The sequence below is a fragment of the Rhinoderma darwinii genome, chromosome 2 (genome assembly GCF_050947455.1).
Source record: "Rhinoderma darwinii isolate aRhiDar2 chromosome 2, aRhiDar2.hap1, whole genome shotgun sequence".
In the NCBI taxonomy this organism is placed as follows: Eukaryota; Metazoa; Chordata; class Amphibia; order Anura; family Rhinodermatidae; genus Rhinoderma; species Rhinoderma darwinii.
Window position 1 is genome coordinate 454043121 of NC_134688.1, and position 23279 is coordinate 454066399.

The 23279-nt window shown below is 44.9% G+C and overlaps 1 long non-coding RNA gene across 1 annotated transcript; it reads right to left on the reverse strand.

Annotated features, from left to right (window-relative positions):
* Window positions 1–1266: 1266 nt before the first annotated feature.
* LOC142741570 (uncharacterized) lies at window positions 1267–22254 on the reverse strand. The gene is made up of 4 exons (XR_012881200.1): window positions 22073–22254; window positions 17802–17918; window positions 9622–9680; window positions 1267–1938 (listed from the first exon to the last, which is right to left on the reverse strand). It is a non-coding gene; the product is annotated as an uncharacterized LOC142741570 (long non-coding RNA).
* Between the last annotated feature and the right edge of the window lie 1025 nt (window positions 22255–23279).

Genomic DNA, 23279 nt, shown 5'->3' on the forward strand with positions numbered 1-23279 from the left:
CCTACACGTGTAAGGGTATGTGCACACACACTTATTACGTCCGTAATTGACGGACGTATTTCGGCCGCAAGTACCGGACCGAACACAGTGTAGGGAGCCGGGCTCCTAGCATCATACTTATGTACGATGCTAGGAGTCCCTGCCTCGCTGCAGGACAACTGTCCCGTAATGAAAACATGATTACAGTACGGGACAGTAGTTCCACGGAGAGGCAGGGACTCCTAGCATCGTACATAAGTATGATGCTAGGAGCCCGGCTCCCTGCACTGTGTTCGGTCCGGTACTTGCGGCCGAAATACGTCCGTCAATTACGGACGTAATTAGTGTGTGTGCACATACCCTAAAAGGAACTGCACTTCCAAAATAAGAAATTAATGGGTGATGCAGCAGATAATGCAAGTTGATCTCTCCACTTCTTTGCCATTCATGTTTCAGCTATGAACTGTAGTGTCTTGGTGTGGCTGGGAGCTATTTTCTTACATTTCTGACAATAATTGAACCTAGAATAAAGTTTGCATGTATTATAAAATGATTTCATGCTCCAATGTTTTGCATTAATATTGTGTGTACAAACAAGTTATTTGGTTTCATCTGTAAGACAGTGTCAACCATTTCAGTTGAAAATATGGACTAGATATATAGTTCACATAAAAGTGGAGTTTTTTTGTTTTTAGGGTCACTCGGGTAGCTCATTGGTTCTTTTATTAGCCCAGGATCACACACACACACAGTTGTGATGCAATGTTTGGTGCCGTTTTTGGCTCACTTTCTTTTCGCTAAAGCCAGAAATTAAGGTATAAATAACAGACTGATGCGTCTCCTTTGTTTTGTGTCGAGTTTGGCAAAAAAAACGGAGCTAAAAAATTGGCACAAAAACTGCATCAAAACTGTGTGTGTTTGATCCTGGCCTAAAAGGGGTTGTCTAGAATGAGAAAAAAGGTCTTCTTGTACATTGGCCGTGTCTGGTGTTGCAGCTTAGCTTTATTGACTTGCTGGCACTGTTTCTGGAAAAAAAAGGGTGACCCCTTTTTCTATTTCTAACCTCTAATATAAAACTCCTTAAATTATCTGACATGTTGTGAGGTTTGTTTTTGAAGACCAGATATTAAGAGATACGTTTTCTCAATTCAGGCTGGGGTTAAAAATGACCTCCCCGTTAAGGGTGTATTGGAAACAAACTATCCTTTGTAGACATAATGGGGTTGTGTAACACATTTATTGAAATATTACAGGTAGTATGTATTACATGCAGAAATGAATAGAACTGATAGACTGAAATGGATGAAAAGGGTATAAATCAGATGAGCTACACATTGTTCTTTGGAATATGACAGGGATTGACTTTGGCTAAAATGTCCTATTTCTAATTAAGAAGATTCAGAACCTTGCACAAGTACAATGCCTGCTTTATGGCTCTGGAAGCAACTGTACTTATCCTGATTTGATCTCACATTATTATGTGTGGTGTGTGTGGCGCCATTTAAAGAAGCCAAAAACTGGCATCTCCCCTTTACTGCTAGAGGAGCCTGCAACACATTGTGTGCACTCTCAAATTGAAAGCAGCGATAATTACAATATCATAACAAAGACAAAATATTGTTTAGGATCCAACTTGTATTTCCAAGATTATTTTTGGAAAGACGCCAGAGAAACGTCTGACGATATCTAAATTTACACGAACTCACAAGCTGTTATTTTTTTCAGTTCCAACTCTGAATTTAAACAAAAATACAACTAGGAGATTGTACAGATGCCTGGCAAGTAATACATATGTAACTTGTTATTTGTTAATACTATATGATTTTCTGTTATTTGTACCTGATATGTCATATGGATATAATATAAAAAAGAATGATACACGAAAGGGAAGGGATTAGTGTCAGGGGTCAACAATCTGTGGCGGTCCAGCGGGCCCTGGCAACGCAGGCTCCATCTGCTCTGAAAAACCGAAAATTATAAATTTTAGGTTTAAAAATTTGTACATTATAAATAAAATGTTACAATTTAAAAAAATTTAATGAAAGGCTTGACCACTTTGGGCAATATATTTTTTTAGAAAGGTTCCCCGACGATCAGGGCCAGCCTTACTTTAAATGATGCCCTATGTATATTGGCGCCCCCTTCCATATGGTGTACGGTCATACAGTGTTAATATTTTAGACCCTAGCGTTAAAACATTATACAATGTCTAAGTAAATACCACCATAAAATATTCAAATAATACCACAATGACTAAGTAACAACTCCATATATAATGTAATCTAAAACAACGCTATACCATGTCTAAAAAATACTGCTATATAATTATTCTTCAGATTTTCAAGTCTCAGATGCCTGGCCTTTTGTGGCACCCTGTGTGACCTCAATGGTCACACAACCCCACAGGTCCGCCCTGCCAACGATAAGCTGATCACATGGTACCCTTAATGATCAGCTGTAATCTGTGAGGGAACCCAGCAACAAATGTTAAATTCCCTGCAGCACCCCTACAGGGGAAACAAAGTATTACACAGTTCTCTTTTAAGTCAATAGTCATGCGTATGATGATGGGTCCTGCAAATAGAGAAAAATTATTTGTAGGTACACTCTGCTGCTGCTATTAGATGAGAATCCACCATCTACTAATTTACAATGCCATAATATGATAATTAAAAAAGTGGGTTTCCTAAACCAGACATCTAATTTAATATGCATCTCCTTGGTTTGGTTTGACATACTGTTACTTTTCTGTAAATTCTGATAACCCTTTCACATCTGCAATGCTAAATCTCTTTTCTTTGCCTGTTGGTAGAAATCCTCAAGAAACATTTTTCTTTTCCTCAGTTGTCAAATCCCTCACCCTCACCTATTGTTACTGTTCACACTGGCATTTTTGAAAGTCTGTCAATGTTTTGAGTATTTTTAAGGGCAAAAGGAGCGCAGTCTGAATCTTTATTCTTGCCATCAAAAATACCAGAACTTGATGGAAACCTGACAGATCACATTATAGGTCATTGGGGTCAGTCAGGATTCATCTGTTTCCATTTGAAAATAAATCTGACGTAGTTGCCACGGCTCTATTACACTCCTCAACATTGAAATTGCAAAACCAAGAATGACAAGCCGTAAGGTTATGCAAATCGAGGAAGTAGCAGGTGTCACTAAGATCTGCAAATTATTACATTTTCAAGCACCTAACACCAATCTGTTGCATGTGGGAGGGGAATGAAAGCCAGCTGAAATCTCAAAAATCATATCAAGTGGTGTGGGATGATTGTGTGAAGACGTGCCAGTTATCACCACTTGTCACAAACTGAGATATACAAAATCCTTGAACTGAGAGACCATTGTTTATCACTCCGGCAGATTGCTACACGCCTAGGCCGAGATGTCAGCACTTCAATGTTGTGTGTCCCTGAGGTTGGGAGAACAACAACGAATGGGAATGACAGCAAGAGGAGCGCGGATGCAAACCTATGCATGGATGCATCGTCTGATTGGAATTGAAATCCATTCTGTACTGCAAGTGAAATGGGACGTCACATCCCAAGCCTAGAGTGGCAACTAGTGTTGGCCGAAACCATCAGTAGGAGTTTGCACGACGTTGGGCTACGAACCAGATGTCTAGCTACAAGTGTTCCATTGACCACATGCCGCCCCTCTCAAAGGCTATCATGGTGCACAGCAAGACGGCAATGAAGTCTGGGATGGAGGTTTATCCTCTTCAGAGATGAGTCCCGCTTCTGTCTCGGATGCAATGTTAGCCGGAAATTGGTGTGAAAACCACGTGGGCAACTCCACGAAGAGGCTTTCACAAGGGAACTTCACACCGGTCCTACTCCTGGGATTATGGCGTGGGGTGGCATAATGTATGGTAGCTGGACCCCTCTAGTCTTTATTTCAGGAACACTAACAGCTCGGCGTTATATTGATTTGGTCGTAGATCCAGAGGTACGACCATTTCTCCAAAGTGTCTGAGAAGCCGCTTTTCAACAGGACAATGGCAGGCCGCATGTTGCTCATACTACTGTGAGCAGCCTGCGAGGTCTAAACATGCTACTATGGCCTGCAGTGTCTCTGGACTTGTCTCTCATCGATCACATCTGGAACGTCATTGGTCGGCAATTGTAAAGGGAGCTGCCAGCAACCAATCTTGATGATTTGCGTGCCCAAGTGCATTCACCGTGGCATAAAATTCCTCAGACAACCATTAATAACCTCATTGATAGCATGCCAAGGTGTGTAAGTATTTCTGCCCATGGCGCTCATACTCGATACTGAATAAATCAAGATGTCTGGAATATTTTGTTTCCATTTTTTTTTAAATTGCACATCATTAACATGTCTATCGATCCTGTGATTTCCACAATTCCAAAATGTTTCCTTCTTGGTCTTGCAATTTCAATGTTGAGGAGTGTATAAACAGAAGCCATTCAGCTAAAGTGAACAGAGCCTAACAAAGATCTCCCTCAATAGCTTAAAGGGGTTGTCCACTTTCTGAAAACTGATGACCTATCCACCGGATAGGTCATCAGTATATTATCAGTGCATGTCCGACATCCGGACCACGTGCCGATCCGCAACTCCGGCTGTCTCCGTGCAACGGATGTTTGCAACGGGATGCAATAGTTGGAGCCGGAAGCAGATGGCGCTGACCACTACATAGCGGCTGTTCGGCAGAACTGCAGCTCTGCTCATATTCACTTGAATAGAAGCAGTACTGCAGCTTGGCCGCTATTCTTTGACCGGAGCCATCTGATTCTGGCAACATCGTCCGGCAGTCGGAGTGCTGGATCGGTGCGGGGTCCGGGTGTCAGACATGTACCGATCATATACTGATAACCTATACAGTGGATAGGTCATCAGTTTTTAGAAAGTGGAAAACCCCATTAAGAGCTGGGCAAAATCACTTAAAGATATAGGGAACTTGTGTGTCTGGCAAACATAGTTCCATCTGCCTTTGAGAGATTATGGAAATCTTGGAGGTACTTCTGGGATTAGTCAGACCATACTGTCAAGATATAGCCTAACCATGCAGACTCAATTGACTCATCCATGCAAGCAGGGTGGCCTTAGGATAGATGGTGCCTTGTGCAAAATTTTCTTTCGGTACCCCATCCCATCATAAAAGAAATGCCCCATAAAAAAGTATAATGGCCCCCACAGTATAAAAAACCTTTTTAGTACCCCCACACAGTATAATGTCCTTTATAGTGCTCCTACACAGTTTAATATCCATTTAGTGCCCTCCGCATAATATAATGTCCCCTATGTGCCCCACACAGTATATTGCCTCTCACACAGTATAATGCCACTTTAGTGGCCCGAGCACAGTATAATGCCCACATAGCTGCCCCATGCAGTATAATAATATTTAATAATATATTATAACCCCATTAAGGACACAGTATTTTGTCCTCTAAGTGTGCCCACACAGTACAATGCCCCCTAAGTGCTATGTTGCCCCCTGTAGTGCTATTACACAGTATAATGTCCCCTTAGTGGCCCACACACAGTATAATGCCTCCATGGTGGCCCCACACAGTTTAATGTCTTTTGAGTGGCCCCACACAGTATAATGCCTCCTTTATTGCCCCCACAGTATAATGCCCCCTTGAGTGCCCACACACAGTACAATTTCCCCAAAGTCCCTCACACAGTATAATGCCCCCTTTAGTGCCCACACACAGTATAATGTCCCCCAAGTGCCCCCACACAATATAATACCCCCATTAGTGCCCACCCACAGTATGTATCCCAAGTGCCCCCACACAGTACAATGCCCCTTTTAGTGCCCATACACTGTATAATGTCCCCCTTTAATGCTCCAACACAACATAATGCCTTTTAAGGATGCAGATACTATTGAATGTGGAGTCGCTACCGCTGTAGCAGCCATAGCGGCTGCTAGCAGCGTGACCGAGCATGGAGGAGCCTGTGCTGGCAGCGGCACGGGCCCCTCATGCTGCAGGCCCCGCAGCAGCCACTATGACTGCTACGGCAGTAGTTATGCCGAGAGCAGAGAAGGAGCGCCCAGGCAGCTGCAGAGTCACCGGACCTGGGCACTTTAGAAACACAAGCAGGGGAAGGGAGGACAGCACAGTGTCCCCTTCCACCTGCTGGAGTGATGCGCCCTGTGCGATGGCACAGGTTGCACACCCCAAAGGCCGGCCCTGCCTGCAAGGATAACCCTAACTACATATCCTACTATCCCCCATTGATGTTGTCATAACTTCTGCATTGACTTTAATACTCATTATAAGGATAATTGCTCAATCACCACTGTTTGTTATATATCTTTTAGTTATGATTTACAATCCCATGGTTTTGCCACAAATCAGATATATATGTTATCCACAGGATAGCTGATAAATGTATGATTGCTTGCTATCCGGCTGCTGGGACCCCCACTGATCACTAGAACAGGGGTCTTGAGTCCCTTGTTTCACTGAATGAACGTGGTGAGAAGGGGTTTGCATGGAGTGGTGCTTGAGCATGCGTGCTGCCGACACATTCAAAGTCTCTGGGACTAACGGAAACAGTCGGGAACATCGATAGATCTGGTCATCAGTGGGATTCCCAGCAGTGGGGCCTCCAGCGATCGTACATTTATCACCTGTTCTGTGGATAGGTAATAAATGTCATCCGTGGGACAACCTTTTAAGTTCAGTACCATTAATCTGAATTTTGTGACCAAGAAGTATTCATCTAGAGACAATTTTTAGAGTCATAGTTGACTCTAATGTTTCCTTTCTTTTTCACGTTCAATACATTGTCAAATCCTGTCACCTTCTCCTAAAAAACATTTCTGTTACTACCTGACCACTGACACTGCTAAAGCAGTAACTAGGTCCTAATCATTTCTCACCTAGCCTACTGTAACTCTCTACTAATTGTCATTTCACTAAACAGACTGACTCCTCTTCACTCCATCATGAAGGCAGCAGCCCGGGTGATCTTTCTGTCTAGCGATTATACTTACGCCGCTTCTCTCTGTCACTCATTGGTGACTTGTTTTTAGAATAATTAAATTCAAAACTCTTCTCCCAGTCTACAAATCTCTCCACAATTCTGCATTGTCATACAACTCCAACTACCAACCCATTTGTACTCTTCACCCAGGCAATGACGTTTGACTTTCATCATTCCTTATTACATACTCTCATTCCCATCTACAGAACTTCTCCTGTGCTGCATCTATTCTCTGTAACTCACTGTCCTTGGAAATTAGACTTGTTTTATTATTCCAAGTTTGAAATGTGCCTTGAAAACTCATTACTTTAAGGAGATTTATGCCACATAACCATAATCCATGGCCCATTTACAACCTGACCTGGTCCCACGGAACTCCACTGTACCCTGTCCTCAACAATCTGCTCTTGTTGCAACACATTACACTTTATATCCATGTTGTTTGAGATACTGCCAGGTTAATGGGTTCATGCAACTTTATTTATATTGCCCATGCCAACACAAGGGGCACGTCCTTGGACAAAATTAGCACCTTATAACTAGTGTGTCACTCACCCCATTCCATTTAGATTGTAAACACTTATGGGAAGGGAACTTTCTCCTTTTGTCTCATTGTTTATTTTCTTGTTTTGTTTATTATTTTACTTTTAGTTTGCTATAAATTATTAGAATTATATTTGTCTAGGTCCCTATTATATGTATTAAAATGTATCTTCAAGAAAAAAGACTTTAGATATATTTTGGCTGCGTAAACTTTTGGCTACATTTGAACCCTGACACACACATGGCCAAACCAGAGATGAAGAATGAAAACTGAAATGTGTAAATATCTCTCTCAAGTAAGAGCTTTAACCTACTAGATATTTATCTGTCATATAAAATACAACAGCAGCCAATGAAAAACAAAAAAAAAATATAGAAGAAATGAAAATAAATCAGCCTGTAATTGGTTACTGATGCCCGTTCAGCACATCACATGATTTATACTCTGGGATAATCCTTCATACAAACATCTCTGCAAATCACACCACACATCACATTGTTGGATGGACATGAATGGCGAACACATGACGACATCGAGTAGAAGACAAACTGGTGGAAACCATTTGTTTATCTTAGTACAATCAAAGTCATAATTTTTTTTTTATTTAAAGGAGTTAAATCAGAACAATCCAAAACAAGAACTATTTTCTTGAGTTACTACGACATAGGTATATTGTAGTTTCTATTGGGCAAGTCTAATAAGCATGCTTGATTTTTGTATAGTGCCTCCTTAAAAGTTAATGAGCAGATTAGGCATTGTTCACACTTGTGTTAGAAGGTTCTGTCAGGGGTTCTATCAAGCTTTTTGGTATTTATGATGGCAAGATTAACGCAGATTGCGTAGCTATAGGGTATGCATAGAAGGCAGTTGCACTCCACCCCTGATGTCTGAGGAGGCACTTAAGAAGACACCAGTAATATAACTGGCACACTGGTAGGCGGGGGACCTGGTTACGTATTTTTTATTGGGGCCCACAAGCTTCAATAGTAGGTCCAATAAACAAACTGATGTCAGAGCTCAAACAGGGGAACTGAAGCTAGAACCTGGAGCAGACAATGAATTAGGTTCAAGGTAAAGGTAAAGCAGCATAATATCAGTCTGTTAGTTTAATGTGAAGGCAGAATATTACAACTACATGTCCGTACCCCCAGTAGCCAAAATGGCACAACAAAGGTGTGCTGTTGGGCTAATAGGATCACTGAAAGAATACAGCAGACTCATAGTTATGAGTCCGGTCTAGTCATTAAGTATTAGCATATAGAAGTATGCAAATACATTATAAGTTTAAAATAATGATATAAAACAGTAATCCCTTAATAGGATTAAAAAAGAAAGTAATAAAAAGAAAAAAATAATGTCTCAGAAAAAAACTTAAATAAACGTAATAAAGATGATTATTTAGTGTAAAATTAAAGTTTGTTACACGTACGCTACATAAAAACAAAAAAAAATGTACATGTATTAGTTATTCCCATGATTGTAATAACCGAAAGAACTATTTTAAAGGGGCTGTCCACTACCAGACAAATTATGATCTATCCTCGATAGGTCATCAGTATATCATTGGTGCGGGTCCAACACATGGACCCCGCACCAATCAGCTGCTCCAGCTGCCTGCAGGCACCAGATTTCATTGCACAGTATGCAATGTACAAAGCCGGAAGCAGTTGGCTCCATACATTGCATAGCGGCCGTGCTGCAGAACTGCAGCGCTGCTCCTATTCACTTGAATAGGAGCAGCGCTGCAGTATGGCAGCTCGGCCGCTATTCTATGGCCGGAGCCAACTGCTTCCAGCATGGACTTCTGGTGCCCGCAGGCAGCCGGAGCAGCTGATCAGTGCGGGGTCCGGGTGTCGGACCCACACCAATCATAAACTGAGGAAATATCCGGTGGATAGGTTATCAGTTGTCCGGTACTGGACAAGCCCTTTAACAAGATATCGAGTGTGAACCTTGAATGGAATAAAAAAGTAAACAAATAAACAAAAAAAAAGACAAAATCTATTTTTTACTACTCTTCTTCTGCATAAAACATGGTATGATAAAGTCATGTCAATAAAAAAATGTAAAACAGTCTTGGTCATTAATGGGTTAAGCTTACTAAGGTTAATTACCTTTATTTTTACCTGATGTGCAGACGTGTTCAAGATGACTTCTAGGCGTTCAATACCAATTTATAGCTGACCTATTTTGAGAAGAGAAGTGTACTGTACATGCGGTATTAAACATGTCGCAAACTGCGCTGATGCACCTTTATTTTAGAAAACATCTGTTATTTTAGATTTCCAGAAAGATTAAGGCTGATTATAGGTTTAGGATGGTCTTAGTGGTAACTGCTTTTTCAGACATGGAAAACATGGAAACATTTTGCTGAACTTAGGTTTATGTTTTGATAGCTGTGACCACTAGTCCGATATGCAGATGCGGCTGAATTGAATTTATATTGCAGTTTAAAGTGTCAATAACCAAGTGCTGTAGTATCAGCGGTTGTACATAGGACTGTAGGTTTACATGTTGAGATATCAGAAAATTTAGCCTAATCAAACATTTCATTGACAATATTAGCTCAGCTACATTTATATTAGAAAGCAAAATGTCCAATTACTTTGAACTAACTGATTTTGCCAAGGAAAGCCACAGCCATCGAGACATGTCGGGCTAGATTTGCTATTGTTACTGCGCCAGAATTCTGGCCTAAGTTGCCCTTTTAATGGCACAAATCAATATAGACAAATTTATTAGTGAAAAAGGAGCATAATTTAGTGAAAATAGGGCGTGGCCTAAAATACATCGGAGTGCGCCAAAATTGTGCCAAAATTTTGCCCAACAAAAAAAACCGTGTCAACCCCCTTAGATAGCAATAGTAAATCTGCCATATTGTGTTCTCCTCTAGAATCAAAACTTTTTGAATGCCTCAGTAATATTACATGTGGTACTGCATGCCACAATTTTTGCTCTCACCAATTATTAAAGAAACGATGAGAAAAAACCTCCTTGTTCTTGTGTATAGAATTAAAGACACACAGAGGTACAATAAGGGCTCATTACTGTCCGTGGACACTATTTAAGGATTCTTATATTGGGTGTCAGGAATTGAACTTTCTGGACTTGAACTCTGGACTCTTCAGTCTTCCTTTGCAGCATTGAATGCTATGCTACAGAGATCCTTACGTGTTTTAGCTTTCTCCCATCCATGTGTTTGCTGCTCTTGGTGATAAGTAATGGATTGTACCTGCTATATGGCCAAACAGTAATTGCTGCCTGCACCTTTGTACTTCCGGTGTCTGATTATTCTGGTTTGCCAGTAATCCACCTTCTCTGTGCTTGACCACTATTGCTCTCCTATATATCAAACTTTGCTTACGTTTGACCATGGCTGATCTTCCATTCCTGTGTACCGAACTCTGCAAACACCTGACGACAGCTGATGTTTCACTCCTGTGTACTGAACAATATATAGGTCTGACCATGACTGATCTTCCATTGTTGTGTACCGAACTCTACCTACATCTGATCATGTCTCATGCCCTGAGCCTGTGGCAACCCCGTTATGGCTATTACACATTCCATCTTGCTGCATTACAACTCCTTTAAGTAAAACTCCTTAAAGTGCAATGAACTCTGCATTATAACTGATTAATATTAGTAACCATGTAGTTGCCTCAACTATTGGATTCCAGACCCAAAAACCAGCATCGTTATGTAATAACCCGGCTATACTGACTAATACAAGGGCAGGTTAAAACACTAGTTTCCAGGCAGGATGCAGGGAAGGCACTATGTCATATGGGGGAGGCCACACAGCTTCGAAATACTGATGAACAGCCACTCACACACCTACCATTTATGAGGAGTGTGGATGTTCAGTATTATCACTGTACACAGATAATGCTTCTGTAATGGCAGGGGGTAGGGAGACGGACAAGTGAGCCCTAATCTACCCGCCACTCTGTCCCTGCCTACTTGCAACGACCCGCACTAGGCGACGGGGTACAACTGGGCGGCGGTCCCTGCGCTCAGTAAGTGCACGACAAACACGACAAACATACAAGGAACACAAGCAAGGAAAAGGGGCCGTTGCCCACGGCAACACCGTGAGCAACCAGAGTGGTGAACGAGCCGAGTCAAGCCAGGAGTGTGCGAGGTACAAAACGAAAAGCAGAAGAGTAGTCGGTAAGCCAGGGTCTGTATGGAGCAGGATCAAAAATAGCAGGAGCTGTAGCTGGGTCAGGAAACCACAAGGAGGGAAACACAAGCAATAACAAGCACCGAGGGACAGGAAGTGCAGGCTTAAATAGACCGAGGGCGGGAGCTAGCTGAGTCTGGCCAGGTTACGATAGGCTCTCCCACTCCTAAGCCTGCCAGCCTGAATGGTGGAAGCAGGAGTCAGTCTCAGGGATGTATTCTCAGGTGCTGACTGATTAGTTCTGGGAGTTAACTCCGCTGTGCCTGGCAGATCCTTTACAGTACCCCCCCTTTTATGAGGGGCCACCGGACCCTTTCTAAGTGGACCTGGCTTACTGGGGAAACGCAGGTGGAACCTCCTGACCAATACCCCAGCGTGAACATCCCGGGCGGGTACCCAAGTCCTCTCCTCGGGCCCGTATCCTCTCCAATGGACCAGGTACTGGAGGGAGCCTTGGACCATCTTGCTGTCCACAATCCTGGCCACCTCGAATTCCACCCCCTCAGGGGTGAGGACGGGAACAGGAGGTCTCCTCGAGGGAGCCAAGGACGGGGAGCAGCGTTTGAGGAGGGAGGCATGAAACACGTCGTGTATCCGAAAAGACGGGGGTAACTCCAGCCGGAAGGAGACAGGATTGAGGACCTCAATGACCTTATACGGCCCAATAAACCGGGGAGCAAACTTCTTGGACGGAACCTTGAGACGCAAGTTCCTAGACGACAACCACACCAGATCCCCGACCATAAACAGGGGGTTAGCAGAACGTTTTTTATCAGCCTGAGTTTTTTGTACGCTCTGGGACACCTCTAGGTTTTTCTGAACCTGGGCCCAGACTGTGCACAGTTCCCGATGAACGACCTCTACCTCAGGATTGTTGGAACTACCATGTGAAACGGAGGAGAACCGTGGATTAAACCCAAAATTACAAAAAAAAGGAGAGACCCCTGACGAGTTACTGACCCGGTTATTAAGGGAAAATTCGGCGAGGGGAATGAAAGAGACCCAATCAAATTGACAGTCAGAGACAAAACACCTTAAGTATTGTTCTAGAGATTGATTAGTCCTCTCCGTTTGGCCATTGGTTTCAGGATGGAAGGCAGAGGAGAAGGACAGATCAATCCCCAACTTCATACAGAAGGCTCTCCAAAACAATGAAACAAATTGTACCCCTCTGTCCGAAACAATATTGACAGGGACCCCATGGAGACGCAGGATGTGTTTGACAAACAAGGTAGCCAACGTTTTGGCGTTGGGTAGTTTCTTGAGGGGCACAAAGTGGCACATCTTACTGAAGCGGTCCACCACCACCCACACCACCGACTTGCCTTGGGATGGAGGCAAATCGGTGATAAGATCCATGGAGATATGTGTCCAAGGTCTCTGGGGAATGGGCAACGAACGCAGTAAGCCCGCTGGTCGGGACCTGGGAGTCTTGGACCTAGCACAAACCTCACAAGCGGCGACGTAGGCCTTAACGTCTTTAGGCAACCCAGGCCACCAATAATTTCTGGTAATGAGGTGTTTGGTACCCAGGATGCCTGGATGGCCAGATAGTGCGGAGTCATGATTTTCCCTAAGTACCCTTAGCCGGAATTGCAGGGGAACAAACAGCTTGTTCTCAGGAAGGTTCCCGGGAGCTGCACCTTGATCAGCAGCAATTTCAGAGACTAAATCAGAATCGATCGAGGAAATGATTATACCTGGAGGCAAAATACAAGCAGGATCTTCCTCCGAAGGAGGGCTGGCCATGAAGCTACGCGACAGTGCATCAGCCTTAATATTTTTAGACCCAGCCCTATAGGTAACCAAAAAATTGAATATGGTAAAAAATAACGCCCATCGAGCTTGTCTCGGGTTTAGCCTCCGGGCAGATTCTAGGAAAACCAGATTCTTGTGGTCGGTAAGGACCGTTACCTGGTGCCTAGCCCCCTCCAGGAAGTGGCGCCACTCTTCAAATGCCCATTTAATGGCTAAGAGTTCGCGGTTGCCAATATCATAGTTACTTTCAGTTGGCGAAAACTTCCTGGAGAAGTAGGCACAGGGGCGGAGATGGGTGAGGGAGCTGGTACCCTGGGACAAGACAGCCCCCACTCCCACCTCAGATGCGTCAACTTCCACGATAAATGGCTCCATTTGGTTGGGCTGAACCAGCACCGGGGCCGAGACAAAGCACTTCTTAAGGACCTCAAAAGCCTGCACAGCCTCAGGAGGCCAGTGGAGGAGATCAGCACCTTTGCGAGTGAGGTCCGTAAGGGGCTTAGCGATAACCGAGAAGTTAGCAATAAATCTCCTGTAATAATTAGCGAACCCCAAAAAACACTGTAACGCCTTCAGGGAGGCAGGTTGGACCCATTCTGCCACAGCCTGAACCTTGGCGGGGTCCATGCGGAATTCATGAGGAGTGAGGATTTGACCCAAAAATGGAATCTCCTGTACCCCAAACACACATTTTTCGGTTTTGGCAAACAGTTTATTTTCCCGAAGGACCTGGAGCACCTTCCTGACATGCTCCACGTGGGAGGACCAGTCCTTGGAAAACACCAGTATGTCATCAAGGTACACTACCAGAAAAATCCCCAGGTAATTTCTCAAAATCTCATTTATGAAATTCTGGAAGACCGCAGGGGCATTACACAACCCAAAGGGCATGACGAGGTATTCGAAATGGCCTTCGGGCGTGTTAAACGCAGTCTTCCACTCATCCCCCTCTTTGATGCGAATAAGGTTATACGCCCCCCGTAGATCCAATTTAGAAAACCATTGGGCCCCCTGAACCTGATTAAAGAGATCAGGAATCAAAGGAAGGGGATACTGGTTCCTTACCGTGACCTTATTCAGGCCACGGTAGTCAATGCATGGCCTAAGACCACCATCCTTCTTCCCCACGAAGAAGAAGCCAGCACCTACCGGAGAAGAAGAGGGACGAATGTAACCCTTGGCCAGGGATTCCTGGATATACACTCTCATAGCTTCACGTTCGGGACAAGAAAGATTAAATATCCTACCCTTAGGAAGCTTAGCTCCTGGTACCAATTCGATAGCGCAGTCGTATTCTCTATGAGGAGGTAACACTTCGGAGGCCTCCCTAGAGAAAACATCAGCGAAGTCCTGAACAAACTCGGGTAGCGTATTCGCCTCCTTAGGGGGAGAAATAGAATTAACAGAAAAACATGACGTACAACATTCATTACCCCATTTGGTTAGCTCCCCAGTATTCCAGTCAAACGTAGGATTATGCAACTGCAACCAGGGAAGACCTAGAACCAAATCGTACGATAATCCCTGCATCAACGGTACAGAGCATTGCTCCAAATGCATGGAGCCAACAAGGAGTTCAAAAACAGGGGTATGCTGTGTAAAATAACCATTAGCAAGAGGAGTGGCGTCGATACCCACTACCGGGACAGGTTTAGGCAAATCAATAAGAGGCATAGCAAGGGACATAGCAAATTCCACAGACATGATATTAGTAGAGGACCCTGAATCCACGAAGGCACTGCCGGTAGCAGACCTACCACCAAAAGAGACCTGAAAGGGAAGCAAGATCTTAGTACGTTTCATATTTACTGGAAATACCTGTGCGCCCAAGTGACCTCCCCGATGATCACTTAGACGCGGAAGTTCTCTGGCTGCAACCTTACGCTTAGGACAGTTGTTCACTTGATGCTTGTCGTCCCCACAGTAGAAGCAGAGACCATTCTTCCTGCGGAATTCTCTACGTTGTTGGGGGGACACGGAGGCCCCGAGTTGCATAGGTATCTCTGAATCTTTCGGGGAGGAACGAAGCAACGGAGCTTCGGGAGGCATCATGGGGGAGTCGGAGGAGAAAACACATAAACGTTCACGTTGTCGTTCCCTGAGACGTCGGTCAAGTCGTATCGCTAAAGCCATAACCTGGTCTAGGGAGTCAGAAGAGGGATAGCTAACTAGCAGGTCTTTCAGGGCATTCGACAGACCCAACCTAAACTGGCACCTTAAGGCAGGGTCATTCCACCGAGAAGCTACGCACCACTTCCGAAAGTCAGAGCAATACTCCTCAACAGGTCTCTTACCCTGACTTAAGGTCACCAGCTGACTCTCGGCAAAGGCAGTCCTGTCAGTCTCGTCATAAATAAGTCCGAGAGCAGAAAAGAAACAATCAACGGAGGAAAGTTCAGGGGCGTCAGGAGCCAAGGAGAAGGCCCACTCTTGGGGCCCTTCCTGGAGCCGGGACATAATTATACCCACCCGCTGGCTCTCAGAACCTGAGGAATGAGGCTTTAAACGAAAGTAAAGCCTACAACTCTCCCGAAAGGAGAGAAAAGCCCTCCGGTCCCCTGAGAACCGGTCGGGCAACTTGAGGTGGGGTTCAAGAGGTGCGGTGAGGGGAACTACCAGGGTAGCATCAGGCTGGTTGACCCTCTGAGCCAGGGCCTGGACCTGTAGGGAGAGACCCTGCATTTGCTGAGCCAGGGTCTCACGGGGATCCATAGTGGTGTCAGGGACCAGGGGTAGACTAGGTATGGGCTTGTTATTATGTAATGGCAGGGGGTAGGGAGACGGACAAGTGAGCCCTAATCTACCCGCCACTCTGTCCCTGCCTACTTGCAACGACCCGCCCTAGGCGACGGGGTACAACTGGGCGGCGGTCCCTGCGCTCAGTAAGTGCACGACAAACACGACAAACATACAAGGAACACAAGCAAGGAAAAGGGGCCGTTGCCCACGGCAACACCGTGAGCAACCAGAGTGGTGAACGAGCCGAGTCAAGCCAGGAGTGTGCGAGGTACAAAACGAAAAGCAGAAGAGTAGTCGGTAAGCCAGGGTCTGTATGGAGCAGGATCAAAAATAGCAGGAGCTGTAGCTGGGTCAGGAAACCACAAGGTGGGAAACACAAGCAATAACAAGCACCGAGGGACAGGAAGTGCAGGCTTAAATAGACCGAGGGCGGGAGCTAGCTGAGTCTGGCCAGGTTACGATAGGCTCTCCCACTCCTAAGCCTGCCAGCCTGAATGGTGGAAGCAGGAGTCAGTCTCAGGGATGTATTCTCAGGTGCTGACTGATTAGTTCTGGGAGTTAACTCCGCTGTGCCTGGCAGATCCTTTACAGCTTCTATAAGGTGCCAGACACACGGTTACATGTAGTGCACCATGCTGGCATACAGCCTACTACTTACACCCATGCCATTATATAAGACGGGCTGCCCAGCACCTTCTCTGTATACCACACAAAGTATTGTCACCCCATTTTTCCCCAAACTTCACACTCTGCAACCTGCAAAGATATGATGTCAGGAACTAAACTTCTTGAACTTGAACTCTGGACTCCTCTGTCTTGCTTTGCAGCCTTACAACTTTACTACAGTGAGCCTTGCGTTATCTAGCTTTGTCCCCGCCATATTTTTTGTGGATTTTGGTGATTAGTTAATGATTGAACCTACTATGTAGCAAATATTGTAATAGGAACTGAAAACAAACTTGCTTTGTTTTACATTTTAGATGCATTAGAACAATAATAAAAAAATTGGTTTCAGAGATGGATATAGAAGTGGTCTCACTATTTTTTCCTTCTTTCTTTTTTATCCTTTCCCTCCTCCTCCTCTGTTTATTTTAATATTCTTTTCAAAATCTGCTCTGAACTTTCCTCCTTTAATATCGTTCCAGTTCAGCATGTTGCAATTCCAACAACATAGCTGGCACATTTACAGCTCATTAACTCGGGGGAAAGGTGGCACATGCAAGCATTAAGATGACTGGTAAAGTCATGTAAATAGAGTCCAGAGGTCAGGGAAGGCCAGGCCGGAGCTCCTTTGTCGAGAGGCTTAAATTTCATGCATTGGTTAAAAGTCAGCAGAGTTCCTAGTTTATTTTGATGTAATCAATAGTGAAAGTAATGCCATCAAGCAAACGTTATGATGTTTAACTAGAATCATGTGCTGCGAAAAGCAGTTTTTGGATCAAGTTAAAAGAAACACAACGGTTGGAGGATATAAATGGAAAAAGTGAGTGCCATTTGCCATTTGCTCTGTAAGAGATTTTAAATGAAAGTACCAAAACTTTATGTAAGGTCCCCGTGCACGGCGAGCATGAAAGTTAATTAATTTCAATGCTTTCATCTTCTGTTGATTTCTAATAATCTTACCTTTAGTTCATGGCGAGATTCGGGAGATTATAAGACTGGCTGCTTTGAAGAACCCTAGGAACTACGTGAGAACAGAAAAATAACATGTTCCAGCTTGTTTGGATAATATTTCAGGAACTAAAGGACAAAAAGTAGATATTGTTTTAGAAGTAGCCTCTCGTCCTGAGCACGTAGTATGGTGGTCAGTGGGTTACATAGTAATAGATTTTATTTGTGTACATACAGAGTCTGGAAAAATATTCACCCTCTCGCTTGGACTTGGAAGTTTTAGGACTCATTCACCTGGTAAAATCACATGCACAGACCCTGTATGGTGGCACATGGAACCCCTATGTGTAATCTGCATGCCTGTATATGGTGCCTCCGTGAGGCAAGTATTCTTCTCTAAATTATCGGAGGCACATGGTACAACTTTCGCCCATGGCAGGCTATGGGTGCTTTATTACGGATCAATCCATAATATGGTCCATGAGACTTTAATCCTTTGGCGACATCTTCCATACATTTCCAGCACAGGTGCCATGTAGTTGGGGCAAAGCGCAATAAATCTACAGCACAGGAATGGTGCGGGCTCAGAAGCTGTATATTACAGCTGACACTTTGCTGCAACGGCATGGGCCAGGGATAACTCTGATCATGGCCATTTAATCCCTTAGCTGCTATTGTCAATAGCGACCACGGCTTCTAAGTGGTTAGACAAAGGGAGGGGGAACCCTCTGTCAACCCATCGGCATTTTACACTAGTGTATAATAATGTACTTTATTATGTATTTTATTATGTCAAAAAAGTTAGTGGCGCTCGCCGTGTTACTCCACGACAAACATTCTTCCTTGTCCTCGGCATGGACCCGTTGGCTTCTCTTCCAAAGTTCACCTTCCTACTGCTCCTTTCTGGGTCGGACCAACATATACTAACCTTGCCCTAACCTACCCACCCTGTACGTTTTTTTATTCTCTTCTTCTCGTTCCTCCCTTCGTATTTTAGTGTTTCATGTATGTTTCTGTATGATTATGTTGCCCTGGCATATTTCCTAATCAAAGGTGTCCCTCTCTACATCAAACCCTCTCATTATGCCTGCTGTGCAGACAGGGCCGGCTCCAGGTTTACGTGGGCCCTTGGGCGACACAGGCTTAGTAGGCCCCTTTGCAGGGGAACATACGGCAGCAGTAAAATGGCAGAAATCTTCACTTTGTGCCCTCCTATAAAAGTTAGGCCCCCAGTTTGTACTTCCATAAATTTTGTGCCCTCTGTAGATAGTGCCACACAGTCCCCTCCTCCCAGGTAGTGCCACACAGCCCCCTCCTCCCAGGTAGTGCCACACAGCCCCCTCCTCAAAGGTAGTGCCACACAGCCTCCCTCCCTGGTAGCACCACACAGCTTCCCTCTCTGTAGGTAGCGACTTTGGGGTTTCGTCTAGGAGTGGAATCCTCAGCCAGAGCATTGCCGATGTTCTGGCTGGGGTTTCCGCTTCAGGAGAAACCCCTGACGTCACTATCCATATATGGACAGTGTTGTCAGGGGCAACCCCAGAGCCATAGTCCCAGGCAGAGCACTACTAGCACTCTGCCTGGGACTCCTGCAGTGCTCCTGACATCCCTGTCCATATATGGATAGTGATGTCCGGAGCAGAGCTGAAGTCCCGGGCATAGCGCTAGTAAAGGCTCTGCTCCAGTACTCCAGCTCTGGGAAAACCCATGACATCACTGGCCATATACAACTAGTGATGTTAGGGGCAACCCCTGAGCCAAAGTGCCGGGCAGAGCGCTACTAGCACTCTGCCTGGGACACTGCTCTGCTCCTGACAACACCGCCAATATATGGACAGTGATGTCAGGGGCTTCCACACAGAGCCCCCCTGTAGAGAGCGCCACACACAGCCCCCTGTAGATAGTGCCAGACACAGCCCCCCCTGTAGATATCTCCACACACAGCCCCCCTGTAGATAGCTCCACACACAGCCCCCCCGGTAGATAGCTACACACACAGCCCCCCCTGTAGATAGCTCCACACACAGCCCCCTCCCCTGTAGATAGCGCCACACATCCCCCATGTACATAGCGCCAGACACAGCCCCCCTGTAGATTGCTCCACACAGCCTCCCTGTACATAGCGCCAGACACCCCCCCCTGTAGATAGCTCCACACACAGCCCCCCTGTAGATAGCTCCACACACAGCCCCCCTGTACATAGCATCACACACAGCCCCTTGTAGATAGCTCCACACACAGCCCCCCTGTAGATAGCGCCACACACAGCGCTACTAGCACTCTGCCTGGGACACTGCTCTGCTCCTGACAACACCGCCAATATATGGACAGTGATGTCAGGGGCTTCCCTAGAGACGGAGTCCCGGAACAGACCCGCTTGTAGCGCTCTGCCTGTGACTCCTTCTCTCCCTCTGACATCACTGTCCATATACGTGACCCCCAAGGGTAGTGGGCCCCGGCACTTGCCCGGGTTCGCCAGGTGCTAAGGACGGCCCTGTGTGCGGATCTCCTCTCCTATGATCTCAGGGACTGCTCAAAGCTGTTTATCAATCACTGTATATGTTATGGCGGAAAGTTTTTGCATTGTTTATTCTTTTCTTACTATGTAAAAGATACATTTTCTCAAACAACAAATTTTTTTAAAAAAATTTTAAGAAACAAAAACCTACTTTAACTTTACAAAATGCTTTATTATATAAAAAAATATACATAATTGGAACTGCAACAACCCGTACTATAAAAAAAAGAACAATGACAGAATTGTAGGGTTTTGTTTTTTTCATTCCCCTTCTCAAATAAACAATTAAAGGCTCATCAATATGTCCTATGTACTCCAAAATGGTACCATTGAAAACTACAATGTGTCCATGGGCCCTAAAGCAAAATGTTGGACACAAAACATGACATATTTGACATTGTAACTCTTGTTCCTTGGTTTAAAGGGAATAATTATCCAATTCCAACATATTTTTACTTAATATATGTTTTTTACAGTAAGGGTTTGGCTTGTTATAGTTGTCTTTGGCTATAGGAAATTTGCAGTCTTAATATATAATGTAAAGACGTATCATTATCAGGTGACACATAAAAGTGTAGTTCTTGTGATTTGAATGTAAACTACAATAACACTGCTATATTTGGTTATAAAAATGTCCTTTCTTAAATGCATTTATGGACAGTTTTATTGATTTCATCTAAATAGTATAAGAAGCTAGCTACTTCCTCTCTTGCTAATATCACTGGTATGTAAAATGTCTAGTAATTGTAATAGCTATAAATTATAGTGATGGCTGTGTTCTAGTTGCCACGTCAGATCATGTGTCACACTCACAGCCCAAAAAATTAAGTAAGCATGTTTCTGTGCAATGAGATAGGAGATGAAGGGTCCAGTCACAATTGGCTGCCAGGAAGACCCTCGGGTGTACACTCCAGTTTACTAGGTGATATTATGGTTGACTGGAGCGAGCATAGCTGATGTTGGTATCTGTCAAATAGCCACTTCATGTCTCGGAAACTGAAGTCTGGAGCACTAACAACTGAACTTACAAGAGACTAAATTGTTCATGATTGGACTAAAATATTAGGAAATTGCATTAAATGCTTTTTTCCCAACTCAGACATTTATGGCATATGCATATGCATACCATAAATGTCTGATCTGGGACCCACACCTATATAAATAACAAGGGTCATCCAACCCCCGTTTTGCCTGGTGAGGCGGCTGCTGGCTGCCGACTTCAGGCCGGGACTAAGTGGCCGGAAGAAGTGGCTACACATGCATGCGGCTCACTCCATGTGTTCAAAGTTACGGAAACAGCCGAGCAGCATAACTTCCATAGAACATAAATGTCTGAGTTGTGAATAACCCTTTACGTTCAATTGAGTAAATGGAACGGTCTAGATGCTGATATACTGTGTTATTCCTAGAGCAGAGCTTGAGGGGGCGGCGTATGACACAGGGATTCTGTCTTTGGCAATCAGTGTCATCCTCCACCCGCTTTCGGCAGAATGCCTTCGTCTGGGTGGATGCCATTTCATGTGTTCCTTAAACATGGGTTAGTAATACAATACTTTTTATTTGCAGCATGCATCATGCTTACCAATATGCCCTTTTGCACTACTGTTCTTTACTCCACAGATTTTGTAGTAATGTCTTTATTAAGGGGTTCATATTTAGCTGTGAAACATTGATGCAAACATATGTATTTGATTCGTAGACATTTTCCTTTTTATGCTGTTGAACTAATTTTTATAGTTGTGTTGAATAGTAAAGATATACATACCTTCCAACTTTTGAATTCGGAAAAGAGGGACATTTTAAGCCACGCCCCCTAACCACGCCCAATATCCCGCATCAACACATCAAATCACGGCCAGATTCTTCTGCAAATAACAAGCTCAAATTCTCACTGCGGATCTCTAGACTGTCTGGATATCACAGATATTATGGATCCGGTTATATCGTCTTTGTGTTACTTGATCTTGCTCATCACGGTGGCAGCAGCTGCAGGACAAACCAAAAGGCTGAGAACAATGAAAGTCAAGAGGGAGTCCCTGTGGTTGATGACTTTTCAATTGACAGGTAGCAGAGTTACATGATGGGGATTTTTTTTTTCCAGTTGTGTAACTCTGCTATGGAAAAATCATCCACCAGAGCCCCCCTGTAGATTGCTCCACACACAGTCCCCCTGTACATAGCGCCAGACACAGCCCCCTGTAGATAGCTCCACACACAGCCCCCCTGTAGATCGCTCCACACACAGCCCCCCTGTAGATTGCTCCACACACAGCCCCCCTGTACATAACACCACACACAGGCCCCTGTAGATAGCTCCAGTTACAGCCCCCCTGTAGATAGCTCCACACAAAGCCCCCCTGTAGATTGCTCAACACACAGCCCCCCTGTACATAGCGCCAGACACAGTCCCCCTGTACATAGCGCCAGACATAGCCCCTCTGTAGATAGCTCCACACACAGCCCCCTGTAGATAGCTCCACACACAGCCCCCCTGTACATAGCGTCACACACAGCCCCCTGTAGATAGCTCCACACACAGCCCCCCTGTAGATAGCGCCAGACACAGCCCCCCTGTAGATAGCTCCACACACAGCCCCCTGTAGATAGCTCCACACACAGCCCCCCTGTACATAGCGTCACACACAGCCCCCTGTAGATAGCTCCACACACAGCCCCCCTGTAGATAGTGCCACACACAGCCCCCTGTAGCTAGCTCCACACACAACCCCCCTGTACATGGCTCCACACAGAGCCCCCCTGTAGAGAGCGCCACACACAGCTCCCCTGTAGATAGCGCCAGACACAGCCCCCCTGTAGATAGCTCCACACACAGCCCCCTGTAGATAGCTCCACACACAGCCCCCCTGTACATAGCGTCACACACAGCCCCCTGTAGATAGCTCCACACACAGCCCCCTGTAGATAGCGCCAGACACAGCCCCCCTGTAGCTAGCTCCACACACAACCCCCCT